Here is a 13,277-nt window from a genome sequence, read left to right as displayed (position 1 = left end):
TAGTCTCACTGAAGGATTTTTTCAGTGAAACTATAGTAATGAAAAATGTCCAATACCAAAATAACTGTACTTCTATATTAAAACTGTTTCTTTTTTCATAATGTTGAACATCAATATAACTAATAGCAACAGTTTTTCTATGTTCAGAAGTGTAAACTTTGAGGACATTCTATATTGATCTGGTTTTATTTATAACATTGGCTTCATTTGGTACATGTACACTCAGTGATGCTTTTTTTACTTCTTACAGCTTTGGAGATTTAATCACGTGACATGAAAATGTGAATTCGTGAAACACTGAGCAGTTGCTGATCCATGTCAAGATTAATTTCCATTGAGCAGGTTGTGCTGGAAAATTTGTGAGACTTGATGCCTTTAATTTGTACAACCCCAAAACAGAAAAAGTTGGGACACTGTAGAAATTGTGAGTAAAAAAGGAATGGAATAATTTACAAATCTCATAAGCTTATATTTTATTCACAGTAGAATATAGATAACATATCAAATGTTGAAAGTAAGATATTTTGAAATGTCATGCCAAATATTGGCACATTTTGGATCTCATGAGAGCTACACATTCCAAAAAAAGTTGGGACAGGTAGCAATAAGAGGCCAGAAAATTTTAATGTACATATAAGGAACAGTTGAAAGACCAATTTGCAACTTATCAGGTCAATTGGCAACATGATTGGGTATAAAAAGAGCCTCTCAGAATGGCAGTGTCTCTCAGAGGTCAAGATGGGCAGAGAATCACCAATTCCCCCAATGCTGCAGCGAAAAATAGTTTTCTGAGCTTCTCAGAGAAAAAATGCAATGAGATTGAAGTTATCATCATCTACAGTGCATAATATCATTCAAAGATTCAGAGAATCTGGAACAATCTCTGTGCGTAAGGGTCAAGACCGGAAAACCATACCGGATGCCTGTGATCTTCGGGCTCTTAGATGGCACTGCATCACATACAGGAATGCTACTGTAATGGAAATCACAACATGAGCTCTGGAATACTTCCAGAACACATTGTCAGTGAACACAATCCACCGTGTCATTCGCTGTTGCCAGCTAAAACTCTGTAGGTCAAAAAAGAAGCCATATCTAAACATGATCCAGAAGCACAGGCGTTTTCCCTGGGCAAGGCTCATTTAAAATGGACTTTGGCAAAGTGGAAAATTGTTCTGTGGTCCAACGAATCAAAATTTGAAGTTCTTTTTGAAAAACTGGGATGCCATTTCATCCGGACTAAAGAGGACAATGACAACCCAAGTTGTTATTAGCGCTCTTTTCAGAAGCCTGCATCTCTGATGGTTTGGGGTTGCATGAGTGCGTGTGGCATGGTCAGCTTACACATCTGGAAAGGCACCATCAATGCTGAAAGGTTTATCCAAGTTCTAGATACATATGATCCCATTCAGACGTCGTCTCTTTCAGGGAAGACCTTGCATTTTCCAACATGACAATGCCAGACCACATAGTGCATCAATTACAACATCAAGACTGCATAGAAGACGGATCTGAGTACTGAAATGGCCAGCCTGCAGTCCAGATCTTTCACCCAAAGAAAAGATTTGGTGCATAATAAAGCGAAAGATGCGACAAAGAAGACCTAAGACAGTTGAGCAACTAGAAGTCTGTATTAGACAAGAATAGGACAACATTCCCATTCCTAAACATTGGTCCTCCTCCAGCTGTTCCTTTATATGCACATTTAACTTTTCTGGCCTCTTATTGCTACCTGTCCCAACTTTTTTTGGAATGTGTAGCTCTCATGAAATCCAAAATGAGCCAATATTTGGCATGACATTTCAAAATATCTTACTTTCAACATTTGATATGTTATCTATATTCTACTGTGAATAAAATATAAGTTTATGAGATTTGTAAATTATTCCATTCCTTTTTTACTCACAATTTCTACAGTGTCCCAACTTTTTCTGTTTTGGGGTTGTAGAATGTTTTAGGTGTTTAATGTTTAAACTGTTATGAGGCATTGTTTAAATGTTTAAAGGAGTTTCATAAGCTCTTTCTTAGTGTGAGAATGTTAAATTCAAGTGAACTTGTGATTTTTCAGTCGCTAAAAAGCGTTTGTCCAATCAGTTGTCACATTTTCAAAATCTAAACACAATTAGCACAGCATCGGTCTTTTGTGGCCATACAATTCATTCATTTCATGTCGTTTTCACACAATATGCAGTCAGTAAACACATTTCCACAATGCTTAAATTTTCTTAACCGACAAGCTATACCTCCCAACAAAATTATGGATTGTTTTTGTAGTATTTACAAATGTTAACACACAAAATCCCACAATAGCAAAAACAATATTCCAAACCTTAGATACAATATAAAAACCTTTATGTTGGGTAAATTGGGCCAACCACAGCTGATTCCAGTCTGGCTTAGGTTATTTTTTCTATTACATTGATACTCATACAGTAAAAGAAGGACTTTGAGGAGTGATGTTTTTGAAAACAGAAACAGACAAACACTGTAATGTCTGGACAAGGAAGCGTAAAAGCAAGGGGCACATGGAGAAGAGCTGGCCCAGTGAGAGGTGCAGTGAGAGATGCAGGTGCAGTGAGAGGTGCAGTGAAAGATGCAGGAGCAGTGAGAGGTACATTGAGAGGTTCAGGAGCAGTGAGGTGTACAGGAGCAGTGAGAGGAGCAGTGAGAGGTGCAGGGCAGTGAGAGATGCAGTGAGAGGTGCAATGAGAGGTGCAGGAGCAGTGAGAGATGCAGTGAGAGGTGCAGGACAGTGAGCGGTGCAGTGAGAGGTGCAGGACAGTGAGAGGAGGAGGGTCAGGGAGAAGAGCAGGCCCAAGGAGAGCGCAATGTAGAGGTGTAAGAATGCGTGGTGATGGCATTCCAAGGGCTGCAAGAACAGTAATCAGTGATGAAATTCACTGATATCAGTAAGAGAGGCTTGTGAAAGAGTTCAGCCCAATTTTAGGAGGTTGCCTACATTATACGCATCTTTCAACAAACCAACAGGTAAGTATTGCATTTTACATGGATTGTTTCTCACTTGACATGTCAATAAGGTCATACAGTAATGCATATGTAAAAAAATTGTCCCTCTAAAGAATGCAACGTCTTCCACCCTCTTGTCAAAAATGACAAGATCAATACTGTAAAACTTTTTCTGTTCTATTATATTGTGTTTCTACTTTACCTCCTGTAGTCAAGAGTAAGGGGAAAACTGCTTTTTACTAGATTGCTTTTGAATTGTGAAGATTGCTGTACATGTGGACATACAGTTCCCACCCAAGACATTTAGCGTAAAAACGTTGGATTGCATGTTTTGCATGCAAATACCTGTAAAACTGAAACATAAAAGTCTATGCAGTTTTTGTAATGTCAACAATAGCCAATATTTAGAAACTTGGTGTACTTTGATTGACTGCATGAACCTTGTGAAGTGAAAAGAAGTGTTATTCTTTGAAAGAATAATTTCATTTTGAGTCAGATTTCCAGTGTTTTGGTAAAGTTATTGTGTGCAGAGAAAGATTTGTTCCATTTTGAAATGAAGAGTTAGTATTTATTTAACAAAATGTGTTTTTGAGAAGAAAATTATCCATTTGGCCAATTGTGTTTTGTAGGTGGAACTCTGTGTTACAGTTTTTTACAATCACTTTGCTACTATCAGAACCTTGATGTCATTTTTCACAACTCTAGACACAAAACTCACAACCAAAGATCAAAATGCACGTTTTTCAAAACTCTTAACTCTTTTCTCAATTGCTTGGATACAATACACATAAAACTTGGATGATTTGTTCATTCAACCAAAATCACATGTTCAATATGACACAACTTAACATCAAAGGACTACTGTTTCAAAAGGCTATTCACACATCACATTTCAAATAAGTGTCTATTCATTTTCTTACAATGATCTAACTATCAATCAATACAACTGCCCAAAATGATAAGTAACTGTTGCATTATTCGTAATAGTTGTATGGAAACAGACAAAGAATCTTCCATGTTTACTGAAAATCATGAAAGTTTCAAGATAATGAGGTTCATTGTAACCAATAAGCATGGAGCATGAACCAATTATCACTGTACTGTATAGATGCAGGCCCTTGTAATTGCTTGTCCAATTCTGCCAACTTGTTACTGATGATTGAGTGCAGATTGTGAAATGATGTGACCTATGTTGTGATTGTACTGTAGTGTTTTCATCAATACATTACAAACTTTATTCAATGATTCCAATGTGTCTGTCGTATTCTCTCTACTACTGCAGAACTTTTACAGATATGTATTTGCTCTACATGTACCATAATGAAATCTGTATCACCAATTTTGTTCTACAATACTTAATGATTGTACAAACAATGACTTAGTGAAACTATCAGTTGCTTGTGTGTGGGTGATCTATAGTTATGTTTCCATGGTATTTTACAGTAAATTTGTGTTTTGAAACAATGATTGTGCAAGTGCAAGATGTCTTTAAAGATGTGAATGCACAATGCAATGTTTTGAACACTAGACAGCCTGTGTTACAAGTGATTACCGTTTTGAGTTTTGTATCTAGAGTTGTGAAAAATGACATCAAGGTTCTGAAAATAGTAGCAAAGTGATTGTAAAAAACTGTAGTGAAACTATCAGTTGCTTGTGTGTGGGTGATCTATAGTTATGTTTCCATGGTATTTCACAGTAAATTTGTGTTTTGAAACAATGATTGTGCAAGTGCAAGATGTCTTTAAAGATGTGAATGCACAATGCAATGTTTTGAACACTAGACAGCCTGTGTTACAAGTGATTACCGTTTTGAGTTTTGTATCTAGAGTTGTGAAAAATGACATCAAGGTTCTGAAAATAGTAGCAAAGTGATTGTAAAAACTGTAAGTGTTTAGAAAAAGTATCTGAAGTATGGGTAAGCGCTTGTTAGCGATTAAAAAAAACCTGTAACATTGGGTGAGGAACCCTCCCCACTTTTATATTGGTGTTTTTGGAGATATTTGTAAAATATATTTTCTAAACTTTTTATTAAAAATAATTATTTTCTTATGTCTACTGTGCAATTGTATGCAGACAATTTCTGTATGTTTACAATTTTAAGGTATTACAAATAAATAAAAAATTAATAAAATATTACAAAATAGTGTGAGTGTTTCTTTTTCTATTAGGACAACGGGGAATAAACAATTCAGCATGGTTCCTTAATATAATTTTACCAATATACATTTTCAGATTGGGTAAATTAAATAAAGAATGCTACCACAATTTTAAAAAGTTAATTGGGCAAAAAACATGATCGTTGGCACAATTGATAAAATTCAATTCACAGAAAATCTATTGGCCCAAGTGAAAAATGTCAATGTTACCAGTAACTAGAAAATTTTGAGTTAGGGAGGCAAACATTTTTTACAGTGAAAAAGATCACAGCAGTTCAGATGTGATTCTTGGCAGATGTTGTGATAATGTTCATTACGTCTTCATTAATACAATCTAAGCGAGCATGAGCTTAGTGACATTTAAAGCAAGTTAACTGCCTAGATGTGCTTGAAAAACATTTTAACATTATCAATGCTTGAAAGCAATAGGTGCAAAAATCATGTCTCCTTTGTAAAGCTGTGATGTGCATAATATGTTGTTAAGATTGTGTTTATCACACATCTTTGGTTTAAGTAAAGTGGCTGGATGTTGTTACAGCATTATTAGTCAACAAAATTGTCACTAAAGTTGAAGCCTAGATGTAGTGCGATGATGATACTGACACACTACAACAATGCTGCCATCTAGTGAGCAAATATTGATAGGAACAAATACTATTTTTTTTACATTTTTAAAACCCAAATGGAATATATTTTGTTCTTAATGTTATAAATATAATATAAACAAACTGTATAATTTATGGTTGAGTGATATAGCTAAAAAGTATTTATGTGTGTAGAAATATACTATAGTAGATGCTATACTGTGGTCAAAGGTTTAGGGTAACTCACTTATTCTTTAATAATATTTTTTCACATTTTAGAATAGCAGTAAACAAAATTATGAAATAAGACATAATGGAATTATGCTGTGAATAAATATAATACAAAATAAATAAAACTGCACATTTTTTGCATATCTACTCTTAGCTTAGAATTGAAATAAAACCTACTCCTGGGATTTTATCAACCAAAAAAAAAAACCAAAAAAAAAAAACATGGATTTTATCAACCAGTTTCTTAAAGTCCTGACATAAGATGCTTTTTTGAAAGTAGTGAAGGAGTTCCCATCTACATTCTGGGCTCTTATTGGCTGATTATTTAGTCAATTCCCTGTTTAAAAAATAAATAAATAAATAAAATTATAGTTTTCTAAAATGATTTTTTGAGTTTTGTAATCTAATACATTTCTAATAAAATAAATAGTATGTAAAATATATAGCATAACAAACTTTTGCTTTATTCTAATGTATAGACTTTAAGTTGTCCTTTATAACATTGAAGAAACATTTGGACCTGTTTAAAACAATGAAAAGAAAATTTCTCTATGGTTATATAAAAGAGTGTTTGGAATTTCAAACACTATTAATTTAGAAGCTCAAATGCAAAAACCTCTAAACACCACCTCCATCAAAAATAAGATAATGATATTAACTGAATGCTCTTATATTTAAAGGGGCCATGTCACAAGACTTTAAGCTGTAAAATAAATCTTTGGTGTCCCCAGAGTACACATGTGAAGTTCTAGCTCAAAATAACATATAGATAATTTATTATAACAAGTTAAAATTGACACTTTGTAGGTGTAAGCCAGTGTTCTTCACTCCCAACCCTGGAGAGCCGGTGCGCTGCAGAGTTTAGCTCCAACCTTAATCAAACACACCTGCAAGCTAATCAATGTCTTCATGATCACTAGAAAATCACAGGTAGGTGTGTTTGATTAATGTTGGAGCTAAACTCTGCAGGGCACCGGCTCTGCAGGGGCCTCATGTATAAAACTGTGCGTAGGATCCTTACTAAAACTCTACGTACGCACAAAAGCCAAAAATGGCATACACCAAAAATTATGAAGACTTGTAAAACAAAGCAATGTTCCCTTTATAAATCACATATCACCTGCAAGTGTGCATACATGAATCATCCTAATATCCCACCCTGCAAGCCCATTCTCCCATCAATTTGTTTTTTTATAAATCACAACCTTTGCGTGGGAACTGGCGTACGCACATTTCCAGACCCGTTTTGTGCGTACGCACGCTTCATAAATAAGGCCCCAGGATTGGGAGTGAAGAACACTGGTGTAAGCAAAATGATCGTAATGATCGTGATTTTTTTGCAATTGAAACTCAGTTGCTGTGAATTATTTTCTCTCTTTCTCTCTTCACTAAATGGCAGTGCCGTGGTTGGATAGTGCAGATTAAGGCACTGACATCATAAGGAGAGCCAAATTTCAATTACTTAATTTTTTCCGTGCTTGCAGAGAATGGTTTACCAAAACTACCGGTAAGTTACTGGGTTGATCTTTGTGACATTTTCACATTGATAGAAGCACTGGTAACCCAATTATAGCACTTAAACATGGAAAAAGTCTACACCTTTAAAAGTGTAATGTGTATTTTAAGAGGCACCTAGCGGTGAGATTGCAAATTGCAATAAACCTCACAAATACAGTCATGGCCAAAAATGTTGGCACCCTTGGTAAATATTAGCAAAGAAAGCTATATAAAAAATAATCTACAATGTGTTCTCTTTTAATCTTTAATAAATAAAAAAAAATCACACACATATTGTCACGAAACGTAAGACAGAACCCAAGTGCAGACACAGATGACAAAAACAGGGATTTATTGAAACACAAAAACACAAATTAACAACCCACGAGGGGGCAAAATAACATAAACAGGATGACAGAATATGAAGGTACACTAAAATCCGTGTATCATTCGTTCAATCGATTTTTCAAATTAAAAACAAAAATGATAAAACGAATAACAGCTTGTTTTTCGATTTTTTGATTGTGCATTCAGATCAAAATACAAAATATGAATAACGGGATTAGGAAAATTTTTAATTTTGATTTTTAATTTTATACCTTAGCAGACATATGCCAATGAAATCATTTTAAACAGACCAAGTAGGCCTACTATTGTGGTAACAGATTGCAGACATTCCAATGTGCACGTAATATTGTTAATAATATTGTTTAATATGTTCAATGACTAATTGCACGTTTTAATAATTTATGCCATGTGAAATCATCTTTTCCATATTTAGTTAGGACTCATTGTGCATTGCCTTTTGAAGTTTATATTATTACTTTTTATTGATTTCATTGCTATATTAATATCTAATAAACAATTTTAAACAGAACAAGTACTATTGTGGTAACAGATTACAGACATTTTAATAAGGACGTGAATAGCAGTGTGTAACATCTCATTCGCTTACAGTCCGAATTTTGAATTTTATTTCTTTTTTATTATTATTTATTCAGGACACCAGACACACACACCTAAGGTTTAAAATAGAGGTCTGCGCGACATTTTTTTTTTTTCGTCCCGCACCTACTTAAAATTCTGTGTTTCACCGCGTAGAATGCTTTTTTCCAACCTTTTTTTCCCTACGACGTCTGTCATTAGTTTTTAGCAAAATATGAATAAAGGGAAAACGTAGGCTTGTGTCTAGTGCTGTGTAAAAAATAACTTTTAACTGAACTAACAATTTAACAGACATTTAGCCTATAAACAATGTTCACGTTTTAGCGTATCGCATTAAAAAACCGACAACGATGACTGAATGCGCTCTCTTTTAAGGTGCACTAGTGGAATCATCGGGATGCAAAGACATTGCCAGGTTTACAGGGCATATTTAAAAAAAACATTCATGGTAAATGCTAAATGTAACAGAGAAACATAGCCTACATTAAATAGGGCAAAGCGTATCACTCAAAATTCTAAGCAACGAAAACCATATTAGTCTATTTTCTGCCAAACTATTTCAAACATTCTTGCAGGTGTACATGTGATCAGAATCAGGCCCGGATTGGCCATCGGGAGAACCGGGAGAATTCCCGGTGGGCCGGTCTGTTTTTTGGAGGCACGAGGGCCGGTGTCATCATGCCACCAGGTTGAAGTTTGCTGTCCCTATGCTGACAGCACTCACAGCAGCCTCATTCGCATAATAACATTACATAGAAAGAAATAAGATATTAAAATAGCAATGATAGCAAAAATAAGTAATATTATAAACTTAAAAAGGCAATTCACAATGGAATGAGTGCTAACTAAATATGGAAAAGAGGATTTCACGTGGCATAAATTATGTAAACGTGCAATTCGTCATTGAACAATATTAAACAATATTATTACTTGCACATTGAGTGAAGATCATTAGGCTAAACTTTTAACAAGCGTGTGCTACAATTAAGAGTCATTCTATAGGCTAGGTGACATTTCAGCTCTTCTAAATCTTACAGTAAGTGCATTTTTGTGAAATGCACGTGAAAGAATAACTAACGTTCATTACGTAGCTCGTAGAAATTGCTCTTAAGTGCTAAGTTCAATTTTATCGGGAAACCCAGCCCAGACCGTCCGTTCCGTCACGGAAGACAGAGTTCCGACCTCTGCCGTATTTATACACTTAAATTTAATCCCGCCCCACAAGAATCCTTATAGGCATTTTACAAGATATGCTGCAAACAGTGAAATCGCAATGCAACCACATTTTTTTTCATGTAGTGGAAGAGTTTTGTGCAGCATTTATTTTTTAAGGCAATATTTTTTTAGCACCGTGCCATATCCGAATAAATAATGATAGCAGACAAAAGTAGGCCTGAATAAGCGAATAAGACTTACAGGAGAGCATGATTGCTCTGTTATTATGCACAACCTTATTAAAATGGCTGTAATCTGTTACCACAATAGTAGGCTACTATCTGTTTAAAATGATTTCATTGGCATATGTCTGCTAAGGTATAAAATTAAAAATTAAAATTTGTCCTAATCCCGTTATTCATATTTTGTATTTTGATCTGAATTGATCAAAAAATCGAAAAACAAGTCGTTATTCGTTTTATCATTTTTGTTTTTAAATTGAAAAATCGATTGAACGAATGATACACGGATTCACTAAGCTTGGTAACACTGAACCAGTGGCGAAGCTACGGGTGGGCCTGGGCGGCTTTGAGTTGTGGCCCACCCAATCAGAAGGCCATTTTTCAGACAAATGTGTAAATAATTTAACAAAAAATAAATAATAGTACGTCTTATCACACTATAATTTCATATATGTAATAAAATTATAAATATAATTAAAATATAAAATATAAGTGCAAGTTTGCATGTTCAGGCAGTTTCGCAGTTTTCTTTTACCCTATAGGTGTTTTCTTTGTGTAAGTGTAAACCTTATGTCAGTGACTTTGTAATTCAGTTTGTTTCGTTTCTATAGGTTATGTAACATTTGTCAAATTCTTTATCGCTTAAGTTATTGTGCAGTAAGCACTAGATAGTTAACTTTTTAATTACTTCAGAAAATAATAAAGTACATCTCAGATCCCCTGACAGTTAGTACATCATACATGTTGGTAATCTCTTGAAATCGAAAACCATCGATCTCCCAGCAGTCATGACAGTAGCCCCCCCTCCACGACCGGCACGAAGCGGACCGGAGATTCACCCTGTCGCTGACGGAGGTCCTCGATCAGCCCAGGATCCAGTAAATCCCGAGCCGGAACCCAGCACCTCTCATCCGGACCGTATCCTTCCCAATCCACTAGATACTGAAATCCTCTGCCCCTGCGGCGAAAATCTAGTAACCTATTAACTGTATAGACAGGGGGACCATCCACTAGACGAGGGGCGGGGGGATTAGGGGCAGAGACGGGAGGGTTATTGCGAGCAAATATCACAGGTTTAACCTTGGATACATGAAAAACAGGGTGAACCCGACCAAGAGAAAGAGGTAACTTAAGCTTTACCGTCACCGGGTTAATGACCTTAGAGATGCTGTATGGCCCAATGAATCACGGAGCCAGCTTACGAGAAGGCTCACGGAGAGACAGATCCTTGGTAGAAAGCCATACCCTTTGACCACAAACGTAATGGGGTGGAGGTCTCCGATGACGGTCAAAAACGAGAGATGAACTGAGGACCCCTATCTGACACTACATCAGTCGGAATACCGTGTAACCGAAAGACGTGATTGATCAAAACCTGAGCCATCTCCTTGGCAGAAGGAAGCTTGGGTAGGGGAATAAAATGAACCGCCTTAGAAAAGCAATCCACCACAGTTAGAATAACAGTGTTACCATTAGATGCCGGTAAGCCGGTGACAAAATCAAGAGCTATATGAGACCAGGGGCGGGAGGGCACGGGCAAAGATTTAAGCAGACCAGCGGGAGGTAAATTAGATGCTTTATTACGAGCACAAACCGAACAGGCTAATACAAACTGTCTGACGTCCGTGGTCATAGAAGACCACCAAAAACGCTGACAGACGGCAGCCAACATTCTCCGAATACCTGGATGGCCGACAAATTTGGACTCGTGACCCCACCGGATGACATCGGAACGTAACCGCTCAGGAACCCATAGGCGACCCGCCTGACACCCCTCCGGAACTTCCCCCTCCCAGCCGGCCTCTCTCACCAGCTGTTCGATTCCCCATATGAGGGCACCGACCACTCTCCCCTCCGGGAGAATGGTCTCAGTCCGCTCGGAATCAGACTTTTCGAAAAGATGGGAGAGAGCGTCAGGTTTTGTATTCTTCGAGCCAGGCCGGTACGAGAGGGTGAAGTTAAAACGATCAAAGAAAAGTTCCCAACGAGCCTGCCTAGATGTTAGTCTTCTGGCCGAACGGATATATTCAAGGTTCTTGTGATCCGTCCAGACCAGAAAGGGCTCCGAGGTTCCCTCCAACCAGTGACGCCACTCCCCCAAAGCGAGTCTAACCGCCAACAGCTCCTGATTACCTATGTCGTAATTTCGTTCTGCTGGGTTTAACCGGTGAGAGAAAAAAGCACAAGGATGCACTTTCCCATCGACAGACGATCGCTGAGATAAAACGGCGCCTACCCCGACATCAGACGCATTCACTTCCACTATAAACTGTTTAGCCAGAACGGGAATAGAGAGGACAGGTGCAGAGATGAACCGGGACTTTAAAGAGCACCTATTATGGGATACACGTTTTTAAACATCCTTTTGTGTGTAAGTGTGTATTAGTACATGCTAACGATATTCAAAAAGTACATACCTCAAAGAAAACGATGACGCGAGTTATCGTCTCTAACGTTTGAGGACTACAAAAAACACTCGAATTGTAGGCAACAGTTTACTTCCTGGGATTAGTGACGTAGATAAGACCAACATTATCATAGTTCAGCCCTCTCTGCTTTGCTTGGGTACGCCCTCAAAGACGGGGGTGGGGAGCGCCGAGTCAGAAGAGAGCTAAAATGGCGGAGGTTGTGAGTCCCTGCTTTGACTCTGTTTGCAAACTCTTGTTTCATCGTTTAAGTGATTAAATCTCTCGAGTAGACGCTGTCTCTTTAGATGCGAGGGCAGAATAGCACTTTATGGACTTCCACAGAGGACATCATGTTTATTACGGTTCCGGAAAAATCCAGTCAGAAGTTGTTCACGGAGTTTTCACAATAACTGCTTCTCATGAACCGAAGCTGGACGTCTCCTCCTGAAAGTTGGATTACTGTGCACTTCTGGATCACAGGCTGTAAGTATTCACGTTTATTATTTGCCTTTTACTGTACATTACGTAACCGGTAACCGGAGATAAACATAATGTGCGTGTAGAGCTAAGCTTGCAAGCTAATTGTTTTGTGTTGTAATACTGTATTTCATAAACAACGTACCATATTTACACACGTGTATGTTGAATTATGCAGACTATCGTTTTTTTATCGATGTTGGTTTAGACATGTTTACAAACTTGCTAAGTTGCTAAGCTAAATACAAATACAAATACCAGCTAAACTGTTACCGGTAAAATTTGTTCTCATGATCAAACTCAAGAAACTCTAAGTACAGATGATTTGTTTAAAGTTATATGTATTTTACTGTTGTATTTACTTGAAGCTTTCTTAGATTTTGAAACGAAGTAAACACGTAATGTGTGTTGCTAATGTTGGGCCATGTAATATGTAATACATTTATGTTTTAATGAATAGTCTAACGATTTATAGTCGTTGTACTCTATTGTTATAATATGTCTTTTTGACTGAATACATGTTTGTTTTATTTGTCTATATCCTAGATTCGCAGCTGGACACATCCTTCTACACTGTATGCAAACATGCAACATCATTACACACAGTACATGGAG

The 13,277-nt window shown here is 36.9% G+C and overlaps 1 long non-coding RNA gene across 1 annotated transcript in view; it reads right to left on the bottom strand.

The window, feature by feature from the left end:
* LOC135780050 (uncharacterized) overlaps positions 1-13,277 on the bottom strand; it is a 494,904-nt gene that overhangs the window by 415,882 nt on the left and 65,745 nt on the right. The gene's annotated exons all lie outside the window — the stretch shown is intronic.

The sequence above is a fragment of the Paramisgurnus dabryanus genome, chromosome 19, assembly GCF_030506205.2.
Source record: "Paramisgurnus dabryanus chromosome 19, PD_genome_1.1, whole genome shotgun sequence".
In the NCBI taxonomy this organism is placed as follows: Eukaryota; Metazoa; Chordata; class Actinopteri; order Cypriniformes; family Cobitidae; genus Paramisgurnus; species Paramisgurnus dabryanus.
The sequence above is the reverse complement of the archived record's forward strand: the minus strand, read 5'-3'. Positions and strand labels throughout refer to the sequence as shown.